Raw genomic sequence first — 15,084 nt, forward strand, 5'->3', positions numbered from 1 at the left:
AGTCAATTCCTCTCACTCCCTCCCCCGTTTCTAACTATTAAATAGAATCTCCTGTTATTCTGAAAAACCTCGATTAAACACATTCTGAGAAATTCTTCCTGATTGAGATCCCAGACACAAACCTATGCATAATTTTTGCTCACCTCTGTGTTTCTTCCTTACTTTAGTGTCCTTTGGGATGCTAATGATCACAAAATGATTTTCTCTTAAATATCTTTTTAAATTTTGTATAGCTTTGCAATGGAAGAGGGGTATTTGAGTCAGATTTCTTAGTAGAAACAGTCTGCCATTTGGGCTGCTATTTACATAATTGTGATGATTTGTGTGTGTAATCCTGTTTTTCATAGAAGAGTTCAGTGAATTGGAAGAATGTGGTAGATTAATATTTTGACTTACAATTGGAAAAAATGTTTCAGATAATTTATGATTAAGCCTGCAGAGAAATAATGCTGAAGCTTGACTATGTCTCCTCTTATAGCTAAGCTTAAATTAAAGTGCTTGGGTGAAAGAAGTAAGACATCAGATAGTAAAAGATTGAATTCAAACTCCACTGCTTACTGTCTGTGAGACCATGGACATTCCCACACCACACCTCAGTTTTCTTATCTATAAAATGGGACAATAATTTTAGAACAAATTGTTGATTATGTGACACAGTGCTAATCAATTTGAAAATATTCTCCAAATGATTATTTTTTGTTTTATATCTAGTTACCTCATTATTGTATGTAGGTAGGTTAAATTTTCAAGTTATTCTGGAATTAAAATATACTAACAATGTAGAATGATAAATATGAAGTGCCCTTGAAAGTAATATCTATTTTCTATCTATTCCAGCTTTGAGTAAATGTCCCCTGCCTTTCATTAGCTCTAAAACAGTGGAATTGATTTGAGATCCTGGAAAATGTAGATTTATGATGGAGTTGAATTTGGGGTCATAAGGTGTTATTTTATGATCACTAGTGACTTCCTTCTCTACTTTCCCATGAGATTTTCTGAAGGCTGACCATATTTTGTATTATTAATAAATCTTCAACTTACCACATGGGGAAAATTTGAAGAGGGTGGTCCTATGTTGCTTGCTCTCTACATTCTTCTGGTTCTTAACTGAACAAGAAAGTAATAAACTAGACTGGTGCATTTCTGGAGGTCATCGGTGAGATTCATTTTGTATTTTTGAAGGGCTCTCCGTAGACTGGAGCTTTATCTCTTAATTCTAACATGTAGAGGAATAATGTGAAATTCTTGCAAAAATCAAGGCTGTGCTTCCATCGTTTGGAGTGAGATTCTATATATCTAACAAGTGCACAAGTGACATTGTGCTTCTTATCAGAAAATCAAACTTTAATGAGATTCTGAAAATTCCTTAAGCTAAGAGTTTTTAAAATATGCGCTTTACTGGGCCATACTCTCAGAGATCATGATTCATCAATACTGGAACCAGATGTCTATACTTTTTAATACTAGCATAGGTAATTCTGACAATGTGCCTTGTTTTGGAACTGCCAAAGGCTTTCCAATTATGAAGGTTTTGATTTATCTGGGTCCAATCTACCTCTGCAGCCTACACTTTGATAACTTATTCTCAGACTGTGCTGCAGCAGCTATTCAGTCACAATTCTCTGAATATGCTGTCTCTTCATGGGCTGTTTCCTGGGCGTCAACATATTTTTCTTTTTGTATATCTTTTGTTTCTGTTTGTATTTTTGTATAACTACTTTTTTTTTTTTTAACACAAGGTTTTGCTATTTAGTCCAGGCTGGCCTTGAACTCATGGCAGTCCACCTGCCTCAGGCTCCTGAGTGCTGGGTTTACAGGCATGTGCCACCATGCCCAGCTAGGAACTAATTATTCTTAAAGATTCACCTTCTCCATGGAACCTTCCTGGATGCTGAAGTCCAGTGGTTTTCAAAGGTGAAGAGTTTTGTGTCCCTCTCATTTTTAAAGACTTTTGATAATGTGTAGAGAAATTTGTGGTTGTCATAACATGGGGAAGTGCTACTGGCACCTAGCACTTAGAGGTCAGGGATGCTGTTGCACATGGGGACACTCTGTAGCATATAGAATAATCCCCACAACAAGGAACTGTTTATTCACAATATTATTAGTGCTAAGGTTGAGAAATCTCCTCTAGGGCGAGTTAGATGTCCTTTTTTTAGGGCTCTCTTAACTGCTTTTCCCCTATTACCATTCACACTTTTTTTTTGGTGCAAGGGACTGAACCTACAACCTCGCATGTGTTCAGCATGTGCTTATGCATGGCAAACATTGAATCACACCCCTAGCTTCAAACTTACATTTTTATTTATATATATATTTTTTTGTCTCCTCAATAGCCTGTCAGGTTCCTGGACAAACATTTGTCCCTTTGACCTCTATTTCCTCACAATCAGTATCCCAATCAATACCAGTAAATATACACATATTAGTACATATGATTTTATAATGAGAGAAAATTGCATGCATGTATAGAAAAGTGGGTAAATACATCCTTAAATGTATAAACGAATTTACAGATAAACCCATATGCAGTGTTTTGTGGTGAGCAGATAATCTATTCTAAGCATTTAGACAGATTCATGGACTTTGGCTGAGTGCGAGATGTTACTCTGGCCTGAAAGGCATAATATCAAGTCATCAATCATCAACTGTAGAGTCAACCTCTTGAGGGAAGCACTCCATTTATCGTGTGCCAATTGGAAGGAATACAATTGACTCGAACCAGCTGGCTTTGGCCTCTCTGAAAGGCTGTGACCCATTTAATCAGTTTGGAATGCATCCATAACTTTGAAGGTGGATCAGGAAAGATGGCAAGCATGGACAAAGTCAGCTGAGACCAGCACTCTCCCCATTTAAAGTATTTGATGTGAGAGACACCATGATTAAAAAAGAGAAAAGCTATGTGAGTAAGGTCAAGGGCAAGGGTGGGAAGATGGGTTATTCTTTATGATTTCAAAAACTGACAAACTATGTTTAGTTTGGAAAGAACTGAAAAACCCCACATAACTCAGGCTGTGCTCCACTGCATCAACAGTGTGGGGAAATAGTGAAATCTGCAGTTCCTGCTTTCTGTCTGTCATCTAAGCCATTTCAGGGATTGTAATCCTGGGCAGTGTCTTTCAGCTGGGGCCACTCCCTGGGGAGACCCAGTTATTAACAAGACATACATTGAAACCCATGGCCTTTCTCCTACCTGTTTTTGATTTTACTTCTTCCTAATGCAATTTCACTGACCTGTTGGAAACCAGACAAATGAGACTAGCTCTTCCCTGACCACACTCTCCAAATTTGCTCCACAAATTGAATTGCTACACCATGTGAAAAACTCTGGTCTAGGAGATTGGAAATGATCTCTGAGGTTTCAACAGACTATTCCTTCCAAGGAGCCAATGTTCCTTGCTTCATTGTATCCTCACCAGCTAGAGTGATTCACTTGGCTTTTCATTACCACAAATGGTGACGCTTTCATAATTTAATTTCAAGCAGCAGACTGTAACCTTTGTTAGAATAAGGATTATTTCCTTATTGTTTACCATTGTATCCATGAAACCTAACACAGTGCTTGGCAAGTATTTTTAGATTAAATGAATAAATAAACGTACAAGAATGATCAAAATATACGGTGAATGCTTAAATTTTAAAAAATTATTACAACAAAAGACACATTGCCATTAACCCCCTTCAAAATACTGCCCCTCCCTTTGAACACACTTATTTCATAGTTCTTGCTACTTTCTAAAACAGTTCTGCAAGTCTTTTGTGGTTTTAGGAAGTGTGATCAAAAACACAGTGAATGTTGTTGTCAAATGTCATCCAAAGGAAAGATAGGGTTCTAAAAACATTATGGCAGGGGCCAGGGATTTAGCTCAGTGGTGCTGCCACCTGCCTTGGAGTCGCAAGATCCCAAGTTTGATCCCTGGTAACAATAAAAAAAACCCAAAACATTATGGTGTGTCCGCATCTACCTTAGTCACCAGGTCTGTGACTGTGTGACTTCTGGCTCTTCTTCAAAGTCTAAGTGATCATGAAAAGCAAATATTTCAGTTCCATTTCAGGTCATGGAAGGAGCCCCTACAGCTCAACTAAAGACATGATGAAGGACTTTCAAACTTGCCTCAGAAAATGGCAAGAATGATGCAATAAGTGTGTTTGAATCTATAGGGAGTATTTTGAGGTAGCTTAATGACAATGCATCTTTTCCTGTAAACGTTCACACATTCACCACATTTTTCAATCATACACCACAGTTTATGAAGAAAATGTATGTATTCCTATGCATTGATATAGAAATGAGTGTTAAGTGTATGCTTTTGGAATTAGATCAAGTCTGATGAAAAGTACTTTTTCTAGAATTCAGTGTTTAAAGATGCCTTCAGTGCTCAAGCCTTTTAATAACTAGATTTAATATTTCCTGAAGCCCAATAGTACTTAAACGTATTGATGCTTCACTTCCTTGTAACACTTCCCCTGATGACCTTATTTAATTGACAATGATTCCCATCTTTATTCCTTATATTCTTTTATTCTCCTTCTGTCTGTCTGTCCCCTGTTCACTGCATTTACTGTATTAGCCTGACTGAACACCAACCCTGGTTCATTCCAATGCTCTTCCTTTCTACACAGGAGAAGCTGCCTGGAGAGAATTCCTTTCCCTCATTCTTGAGCACATGGACACATGCACGCATGCAGAGAGAGAGAGAGAGAGAGAGAGACCCATTCATGTTTCCTAGTTTGCCCTCAAATTATGACCACTCACCTTGTACCTTTTCACAAGGCATCAAAATCCAACTCACCTCTCCAGAGCAGGGTTTTTGGCAAACGTTTTCTGTAAAAGATCAGACAGTAAGTATTTTAAGTTTTGGGTTACAACTTGGCTATCATAGAAGGGAAGCAGCCATAGACAAATATAAATGAATGGGTGTGCCTGTCTTCCAACCAAACTATTTACAAAAGTAAGCAGTAGGCTGGATATGGCCCACAATTTATAGTTTAACAACCATGCTTTAAACTGGTCAATCTTATATTATTCTAGAAAACTATTTTTTTATCTTCTCTATTTTTTTCAAACCTTCAGCTTTCACTGCCCACCCATGCCAAGTGTTTGCTTTTAATCTTTTTCTCTATTTTATTAAAGTATTAATGAGAATCGTAGAGGAAGACTCCCATCTTCCATCTGGCCTGGACATGAGCCTGTTTTGCTCTGACTTTCCTCCTGTTGCTGTGGATGAGAAGTCTGTGTTCTTCTTTGGGTCTAATTCCTCTGCTTAATGCCCTGCATCTCATCTCCTCTCCTGTACTTAAGGGAATATTTCAGCAATCCATTTCTCTCTTTTCTGCCCTATTAATTATTTCATCCTTGCCAGATTGTTCATATCAGCATATAAATAAACTGTAGTAGCTGTTATCTGAAAAAAAAGGAAAATGAAGAAAAACATTCCCTAATTTCATGAGCCTCATGAGCTACAGCCCCATTTCTCTGCTCCTCTTGCTGGAAAATGCAGTGAGTCATTTATCAGTCATCTCCATTTCCTCTCCTCCTGGGCTTTCTTGAACCCTCTCCCATCAGATTTCCATCGCATCATCCCACTCAGGCAACCATCCCTGCTGACCTTTCCTGTCAACTCCTCATTCTCTACTCCTATACTCACTATTCCAATCTTTTTTTAGTCTCTGTCTGAGGAACATATAAAACAATGGATTACTGCCACCTCTTTGCCTGGTTTCCTTCAAATAGCTCCCGAGATCCACTCCCTCTTGTCTCTAGCTATTCTTTCTCTGGCTCATGAGCTCTTCACCCATAGGTCAAATACCATCTTTTCAGCAACCTTTCTGATCTCCTGCACAAAACAGTAATCCCTTTATTGCTTCTCCTATCAGGAGGGCTGCTCAGCTGCTTTATTTTCCTCAGAGTACTTGCAGTAAAGCTCATTATATATTTACATATGTTTGACTCTTCATCACTGCCTTCCACACTAGACTTGGGAAAGTAGCGTTCTGTCTGCTATCATAATCCCAACTCCTACAGTTTCGGCATGGAGTAGGAAATCAGCATTTGCTGAATAAGTGACTGAATCTGTCAAATTCCTTTTGCACATTCAATCATATGATGTGGCCACCATTGCTTCATGAGAATGTTGTCCACTGGTTTCTGCAAAGAAGCCTAAAACTCAAAGTGAGTAAGTGTTCTGCATTAAAAAAAAAAATCACAACACAGGTAAGAAGCAAGCCACAGTTTTGGGGGTTGGTCATCTAACCTCTGTTTACTGCCCTAACTCTGGAAGGCTCTGTGTGGAGCCATGACCTCCAGCTGGTTAGTATCTGCAGATTCTCTGAGCCTGGGTATGCAACCTCTGACTACAAGGAGCTGTGCAGACCAGTGTCAGGGCAAGAAGTGAAGGGGCTGAGTGGCCTTGTGTGAGGCCTGTCTCCAGCACCCACTAACTGCCTGCTTTTTGCCAGTGACTTAACTTCTTCTGTTTGGTTTATTTAATTTAACTTTTTTATTTTATGAAACAATAAAAGAAAATTTTGTGACACAATAATTAGAGAATAACAGTAGTTAACACACTGTGCAGGTATCATTATCTTCAAAGTAGTTACTGAGAGGACAAGATAGAAACTAAAATGTATATAGGCAAATGAAGAGGAAAAGAGAAGATAGATAAATACGAAATAGGGCAAAGTTCAAGTAATTTCCCAAATTGGTAATTCTGTTTCAAAACTATTTTAATTTATATGCTAATTGCTTTCATTCATATTGCTAATTTCTCTTATTTCATTGCAAAGAAAGTTTTGTGTTTTTAATCTGCTTGTTTCCTCTTTATAAGAGAGAATCTTTTTTATCAGTGACAACTTCTATGTGAATCAGTTTCTCCTTTTGTAAAATGGGATTAATATGTGACTTATAGGTAGCTAAGAGGATTAAACTAGTTAATATGTTCATAGTGCTTAGAAAAGTATGTGGAAGTATACAGTACATAATAAACTCTAACTAATCATTTGCTAAAGAAAACTGATGTCTTTCTTCCTGACTCTTGGCTGTGGCTTTAGCAACACAATTTGTGGTGAGTGATTTTAACTTTCCCCCTGAAAGACCACAGAAGAGACAACAATTTAGACTTTGTCTCCCTGAGGGTTTTAATTTCTTCTGATTGATTTGATGTGTCAATTCAGAGAAGGAAAAAAAAATTTAAAAACACACCAAACATCTAGTCAAATCAGTTAAACATCAGTTTGGCTGTTTTTTTTGGTTTTTGTTTTTTCTTTTTTGTTTTAATCTTAAGCTTACTTGAAGTTTGCTTAAAGAGATCAAAAGCTTCTTTTTTTTTCTTTTCTTGAGGTGCAGGAGGGCATCGCTCAGACACAGGCTGGACACTGACAAATACAGTTTGAATTTAGGGAAATGGAGTCTGTGGTGGTGGCTGGGGCCATGACTGCACAGGGCTGGGACTCAGGTATGAAGAGGAAAATCATCCAGCTAACATAGCTCCTCTTGGTGGGTGGATATTGTGACTTTTGGGCTTGGAGATCTAAATAGGCTTTTTTCATGCTCCTTTTGGCCAAGTGTGCCCGACCTAGGCATGGCTTCTGCATGTTGTGTGCACTGAGGAGGACAAGTTTGTTGTTCTTTATTACTACAAATAAGAAAATTTCCCATCTGAACTTCACCACCTTCATCGGCCATGATTCTTCTCCCCAGTGCACATTGCAAGAGCTGAAAAAAGTGGTGTGACTGAATGTTGTACAAGGGTATGTAATGAATGCATACTAAACTAGGCTAAGTTAAGTGGTTAGAGAAGATCAAATTGAGTGCCATGGGTGATCCAAAATCAGACTCATCTCTTTGCTAACAGTGCAGTTAAGACGATCAAAGTTGGTCTTGTTTAGAATTCTTCTTAGAACCTTAATGACATTACCAACAGCTGGAGGCCCTTGATGAGGAAATTTATCAATTTCCAGCTGGGCAATGCTTGACAGGCCAGGTAGGCATCTCTCAAAAAGACAGACTGAAGTGTGAGCTTGTGTGTGTTTAATGGATTCTGGCCTCTAATCACTATAATCAGCTACCATTTGTGCTAATGCTGACCAGATAAATCCTCTGTTGATGAAACACTCCCAACGTGAGAGCCTTCATGGTTCCCAGACAGGAAGCAGGGCTTCCTCCCACTTCTGAGATACTGTGGCCACGACTGTGTCCTGTGATGAAGGGCGGCACCTGAGTGCAGAGCTGCACAGAAGCCCATGTGGGTCTGCAGCTTCTCCTCTCCCTTGCTCATTCAATACCTTTCCCTGAGCAAGGCTTTCCTATCCTCTAGTCCCATCTACTCCTTTGCTTCACCCAAGCAATAACATGTGTATTACCTGGTAATAGATGCACAGAATCCCACAGCCCATTCCAAAGTTAACAGTGAGGAAGGTCCTCACTGGTCCCCAGATGATGTTAGTGCACTTTAAAGTGTGAGAAGCACTGTACTGGAAAAGTATTTCCTACAAAACTGCTGGCAGAGATCCGGAAGCTGGTTTTTAGATAGTAAACTGGATAATTTTGGATTTCCCAGGAATTGGGCTTTATATACAGTTGCACAACATAGGAATGACAACTTCCTTCACCATTTTCTTTTGGTAATCTTGTTCTAAACTAGATGTTTCAACAACACTCCTTAATCCCTTTTTGCAAAGGAAGAGCAGGCTCAGAAACTTTCGACAGTTAGCGGTGTGCAGCTATAATCTAGTAATGTCGTTTTCATTTCACCCTATTTCTATTTTTAGCAAATTGAAATGCTTCTGCATAAAGTTACTCTATAAACAAATGAATTTCTATTAAAATGGTATTTGTGCTAATATGGAAATTTTAAGGAAATAATAGTAACCATAGTGTGTAGCTAAGGCAGAATTCATGCCAACATGACTCTTGTTAAGCAGGCACTGATTTAGGGGTTTGAAATGAAGAATTAAGAATATGCCCAATAGCAAGCAGTGCTTTAACCAGCTGGGATCTATTAAAGTGGAGATTCTTATTCAGTAACCTTGGAATGGCTATGGAACTTGAAATCCTGCACTTCCCTCCAGTTTCAGGATGGTGTTAGTTGCCAAGCTCACTATTCTGTTGACCTAGTGTGACAAGGTTTTAAGGTAAAGGAACCCAAAAGAAAGGCCTTCCACTACTTTGAGCAGAAACTCTTCTTATAGATTTTTCTGACCAACTAATTTAACATAGAGTGCACTGTGGTATCTGTGCACAGTTACACTACTAATCAAAGGATTGCCTGCCCATTTTCTCTACATCAGTGGGTCTTTCATCAGTTTAATTAGAGGTCCAGGAGGACAGCAGGGGTGATGCTCAGTTGCTGTCTAAATCATACTACCAAAACAAATTCAGGAATGCTTAAAAGGAAAGAAAAGTTTGCTTAGTTGTAAAAATGATACATGTTCACTTGAAGGTGAGTATGGAAAGCACCAAAGAGGAAAGTAACAGGTGTAATGTTATAGCTGAGAAGTAACTTTGCTGCTGTTTGCATATATCTCTATTGTGTCACATTTTTATAAAAGAAAGAATTATGCATAATGTTGGTTTTAATTGAATGCTAAAGTACATAGTGTTTTCATTTTTTAGCTATCATTTTATATCTCCAGAATTTGTATCCCTGCAAGAAAATATTATTTTCAAACATAGTTTTTGGACTCTACACACTAGATTTCTCTGGCTCCTAAGAGAGAGATGGAAAGGGGGAGAGGGAGGGAGGGAGAGAGAGAGAGATATTTCACCAGACATTTAGAGATTTCCCATTTCCTGTGGGATATACCTTTTCTCCCAGTTGAAAATCATTAGTAAAGAAGAACCATTACATATCTCTATTCTTCTGTTGATGATATTTCAATTGATATCTTGGTTTTATTTTATGAGAATATATTCAGCTTGAAGGAATGAATCTCTCTCTCTCTCTCTCTCTCTCTCTTTCTCTCTCTCTCTCTGTTTGCTTTAATCTTCTTCAAGCTTTTTCTTTGGCCTGATAATTTCTAATAGATGAAAGAGATGCTCAAGGTTAAGAAGAACAACTGTGACAGAACCAGTGAGGGTAGAAGTCCTGATCACTTGTGAAAAAAACATTTTGTTGTGAGACAGTTACATCTACATGAAAGAGCCTGGCTTGGAAGAAATATAGCCAAGACAACTGTACACCGACCTTCATTATAACTCTTTTCCATCTCATATTTTTATCACCGTAGCATGTCTCATAAAAGCATATTTAAAAAAAAATCTTTATTGTTTCATTTATAAAATAACATAATAATACTACCTAATTTTAAAAGCTGTTATGAGGATTAAATGGAAAAATACCTGTGGAGTGTGTCATTGTAACACCTGGGCCAGTAAATATTAACAGCCAAATAATAAACTCTAAGAACAGGAAGAAGGGTACTATAGATGGATGCTGGGCAGAGAGAAAGGAGGTTCTGCAGAGGACAAGGGTGTCAGGTGACAGGTCCTACAGATTATTGTAATACAAGACAGTTTGGATTTTAAGTGTAATGAAAAGTAATTGCAGAGTTTGAAGCAGAAATGTGATGCGATCTGACTTCTGCTTAGAGAAACATCTGACTGACCACCTTGCAGAGAGAACACAGTAAAAGATGCAAGACTGGGTGTTCATTGCTGTAGCCCAGGTGTCAGGTGATGGTGGAGGGCTGGAGTTCTGACAGTGACGTTGGTGAGGTTGCATCCTCCAGGTACTGTCAATAGGATTTGCTGAGAGATTCCTAAGAGAGGGAAAGAAAGGCAGGAATCAAGGAAGGCTCTCAGGCCCAAGACAACTAGTGGGTGAAAGCTGGCGCAACTTAGGAAAACTGGGAACCTCTAAAGGAAGTCCAGTCAAGATCCTTGTTAAGGCAGACAGCGTTTGGAATATTTACTAGATACATAAGAAGAGATATGGAGAAGGTATAGAGTCTGAAGCTCAGAAAGTAGCTCAGAGCTTGTACTTCACGTGTAAGGAGCATGAGCTTTGAGATGCTATTTAATGCCTGCTGCGGTAGGTCTTTTAAGACAAGAATATAGAAAAGCAAGTGCTGTCACTGATATCTGCACACTGGAGGTGGATAAAGGAATGCTGTTTGCCTGAAAAGGGAGATTTGTACCCACAAGGTGCTAGTACCTGCCTGACACCTTGATGTTTCAATAACCTCAGTGTAGGATATGTCCTTTAAGTGGCCTTGGCACTTCAAGAATAGCTAACAAACCTTTTATCAATAAAAAAATAAAATAAGATTCCCATGAGCTAGACAAAGAATGAGATGGTTAAATAAAACTGAGTTTATCTAAAGAAAATAATGGACTAAAATGTATTTCATGTGGTCTGAGATTTGAAGATGGGCTCATTCTAATAGCTTATGTTATAAACATACTCTGACTAATGAGGAAGCATTTCTCATCACTTTCCCATTCCCAGAGAATGCTTGTGTTTTCCTAATGCACCAGTTTCAGAGAGTGATCTTTAAAAAAAGATATTTTCTGCATAGCGTTAAGAAAGCATCTCTTTTGCCTGAGGTCATGAACCTGACACAGCTAACACAGTGAAATCTGCCACACATTTAATCAGAGGTAGTTAATTTGATTTTCTAAAATTAAGCAGAACACCAGTTTATCATTAGTCCTGAGAATTACTGCACTCTGCATACCCCAAAAGGGCTTTATTGGATATGAATAATAATAACCTACAAATATATTGATGGTAATGAGCATCTAAATGTTCTTTAAGGAAAAAAGAAAAAAAAGATTCTCTGAGAAGCATAAATTGTGACTCATGACGGCCAGAATTTTAAAATTTATGATCGTTACAACATGAAAAAATAATTATGAATAATAAAAATCTGTTACAATAATTAGCTATAATGAATGCTCATGGTGAGCTAAATGTACTGGAACAATTTAAGGCAATAGCACATAATTTGCATTTTGTGTGATGTCAGATCATTTTATCATTAGAGAGAAAAAGAGACAGAGGAAGAAGGTAAAGAGTCAGAGGAGACAAAAGGGAAGCTGATGGGAAAGTGAAAGAAATCGTCAGTCTTTCTGTATTCCTGTCTTCCAAAAAATAAAGTGAAAGATGCTGTGCATTGCAGTCTTCAGTTTTTGCATTCATTGCAATTTTTTGAGGGCATGAATGTGAGACAATAAAAGATTATCAGGACAGTAGACTTTCAAGTCAGACAAACTTGAGTCTGAACTTCTACCTGATTTCTTATACATTGTATGAGGTAGGCAACATCCTTAACTGACCTACACCTGTTACACTAGTAAAATGGGATAATAATAGGTAGAACCTGAAGCAATGATGGGGAGAAAATACGCAATACTAACTGCTGACTCTTAACAAATGCTCATCATGTACCTGACATTCTCCTGGGTACCTTCAAAGGTTATCAGGCCAGAACTGAGTCATTCAGCCTTATGACTCCAATCATTAATTGCTGTAATTATCCTTTGTTCAGGGGAGAAACATAGATACAAAGTGATCGAATACAAATTATAAAGCATACAGTGTGATTCAGCAGCCAGGCAGTTAGGGTTCAAACATTATACCTCTTGTCTCTTGTCTAAGTGGCTCCAACACAGTCCTTAAATCATAGCAAAAAGCTCAGTGAAGGTCAGGTATGTCCATTTTCCGTATTAGCTTAGTGTCCTTGAAAGGATATGAATAGGTCTTGCTCTAGTCAATTCAAATGTGCAGGTGAAGGCAAGCATTGGATATAGCCTTCTCATTTTCCCTTACTACCAGTCCTTCTAGCAGGGATCCTTGCATTGTGAGATAGGAAGTTCACAGCAGAGTGATTTTCCTTGGCTAGAGGATGATAAGCAGGTGGACTGTCATTATCAGCCCAGAGAGGTGGGTTCTTTATGACATTGGGCTGGATTTAAAGGCTATCTCTCATCAACTCATCATCCAGGGACACAGGGATGAGCCAATCCCCACCACCTCAGACAAGGACATCTCTGACTCAGCTGGTTTGACTTCCCTGCTGCTTGGCTTGGCATCCAGTGCGGTAGAGAAGGTTGGAGGAGGTAAGCTCTGTGTTCCTAGAGTAGGAAGACATCAGGCCTAATTTGCCCACTTTTCATTTTCTCTGCTTGGGTTTTTACCTGCAAATGAAATTCTATGTACACTTTCAGTCTGTACCCACTTGTGATAGTGATATTGGAAGAGGTGCCTCATTCTATTCCTTCAATTTTTCAATGCAAGTATTAAAAATAGAGCACCCTTTTTCTAACCATGTTTTGTTGTTTCTTCATTTTATATCAGGAGCTTGATAAAATAAAATGACTTGGATTTTTCACACCTGGTGTCAAATTTGGTATTGTTTGTACTGAGTTATACTAAGCAGAACTGAGAACTATCAAAATGCACCAAAATTGACCCTTTCCATTGTATCTGGTATGAAATAAATGTAAAACCAAAACAGAATAAACGTGAGCTGGGAATCCTCATCCTGTGCATTGCCATTTTTCCTGGATGAGCTTTCTTTTTCTTTAAAGAGCAATGAAAAGGCTGAGAGCCCTGCTCTAACCTCTCCTCTCCCACTCCCCAGAAGCCAGCTTGAATCTGCTCTCGTGGGTGTTCTGCCTGCTGGAGGTCATCTGATGCCCATACACAGAGCTGGGACTGTTTCCCCTTCTCCATTCACAGACCCGAACCAGAGATCCCACATCTCCCCATGGAGTTTCCCAGGGATCAGGAGATGATTTTCTTTTCCCTTTCTCTTTTGACGGATGTGCCTTTTCTTGGAAGACACATGCCTCCAAGCTGAACAGAAGCCTGCTCGAATTTGTTTTTTAGAGAAAAGAAAGAAGGAAAGAACAGAGTGAGAAAAGCTGTTTTGGCCTCATTTCAGCTTTGGGTAAACAGCTACAGATCCAAGTTCCCAGAGAGGAGTGGAACCATGGGGCTGAGTGTAAGAGGAGTTTGCGTTTCCATCCATAGACAGCAAATCAGATGGAGAACTTGCTGGAACCGGGACGTCTCATTCACCAAAAGAGTGTATTTGTTGCTTAGTTGTTACTAAAATCGAATACTTGAAAGTTGGGAAAGTTGGGGGCTTTTTTGGTGATAATAAGAAAGGATTAGATTTCTTTAGCATCTGCAAAAGTCCTTACAATTGAAGTTAGCTTCAGGCAAAACAGAAAAATGGAGGGAGGGGGACACAGCTCTGAATTCCTAGTTATCTCAGGTCCCTAATAAGAATTGTTTTCCTGTCATTTTTTTTTGAGAGACAGAGAGAGAGAGAGAGAGAGAGAGAGAGAGAGAGAGAGAGTCATTTATAAATTCTTAGTCAAGAGAAAAGATATTATTTCTCTTTGCTGAAGCAATGGCTTTTAGCGGTCTCCCAGGTACCAAAGGAATATTCATGGTTCAATTTCTACTCTTGCCATTTTCTCAGAGGACCAAGTGAAACATTTTGTTCTCAGTTCATAAACTGGGATTGCTTAAGAAAGCAGCATCTGGTCAGGTTGTTTGAACTGATTTTCATCAAAGGGTTCAAAGTCCCCTATTCCAAGGCCTAGAATTGTTATTTGAATTAATTGTGTATGTTTGTCATTTCTGGGTCAAAGAAAATTTTTCTCTTAACCAAATACTTTCATGTAAGACAAGGACAGTTGGACATCAAAATATATATTTCCCCAGGAACGATTTCAAATCACTTCTTTAGATAACATTCTGCTTGACATGTTCAGTGCACCCATTACATCAAAGCTGATCCTGCTTTTTTTAAAGAAGTTCTTTAATTCTGTTTTCCTTAGAAAATGCATGTTTCAATTTTCTCTCCATGTGTACTTTTAAACCATTGATGTACCTTCAAAAGAGAATTTTCAATAACCTTGAATAGAGATGTAGAATGAACAACTCTTATTCTGAGCAACATAACATCTAACGAATTGAAGAAAATTTGTTAGAAGAGGTCACTTTGGGCAGGTCTATACAATGTTTAATTCTGGCCGAGAACATAGGAAGGCCTTCAAATTACCTGCTATTCTTCTCGGATGGTGACAAGTGCACACTGTCTTTCCCATTATCATAGCCAAACTCTTGC

General features: G+C 38.5%; 1 long non-coding RNA gene across 4 annotated transcripts in view; it reads right to left on the reverse strand.

Annotated features, from left to right (window-relative positions):
• The window catches only part of LOC110349684 (uncharacterized), a 149,519-nt gene that overhangs the window by 76,709 nt on the left and 57,726 nt on the right, over nt 1–15,084 (reverse strand). For 3 of the 4 annotated variants that reach the window (XR_015441293.1, XR_002395844.2, XR_002395845.2), the window contains exon 3: nt 4,794–4,825. This is a non-coding gene — a long non-coding RNA (uncharacterized LOC110349684). Of the gene's footprint in view, nt 1–4,756; nt 4,826–15,084 lie in introns of all 4 variants that reach the window. The other variant, XR_015441292.1, reaches the window with a different exon arrangement.

This window comes from Heterocephalus glaber, unplaced genomic scaffold, assembly GCF_053883595.1.
Source record: "Heterocephalus glaber isolate CG9 unplaced genomic scaffold, H.glaber_assembly_v1.0 deba00001509, whole genome shotgun sequence".
In the NCBI taxonomy this organism is placed as follows: Eukaryota; Metazoa; Chordata; class Mammalia; order Rodentia; family Bathyergidae; genus Heterocephalus; species Heterocephalus glaber.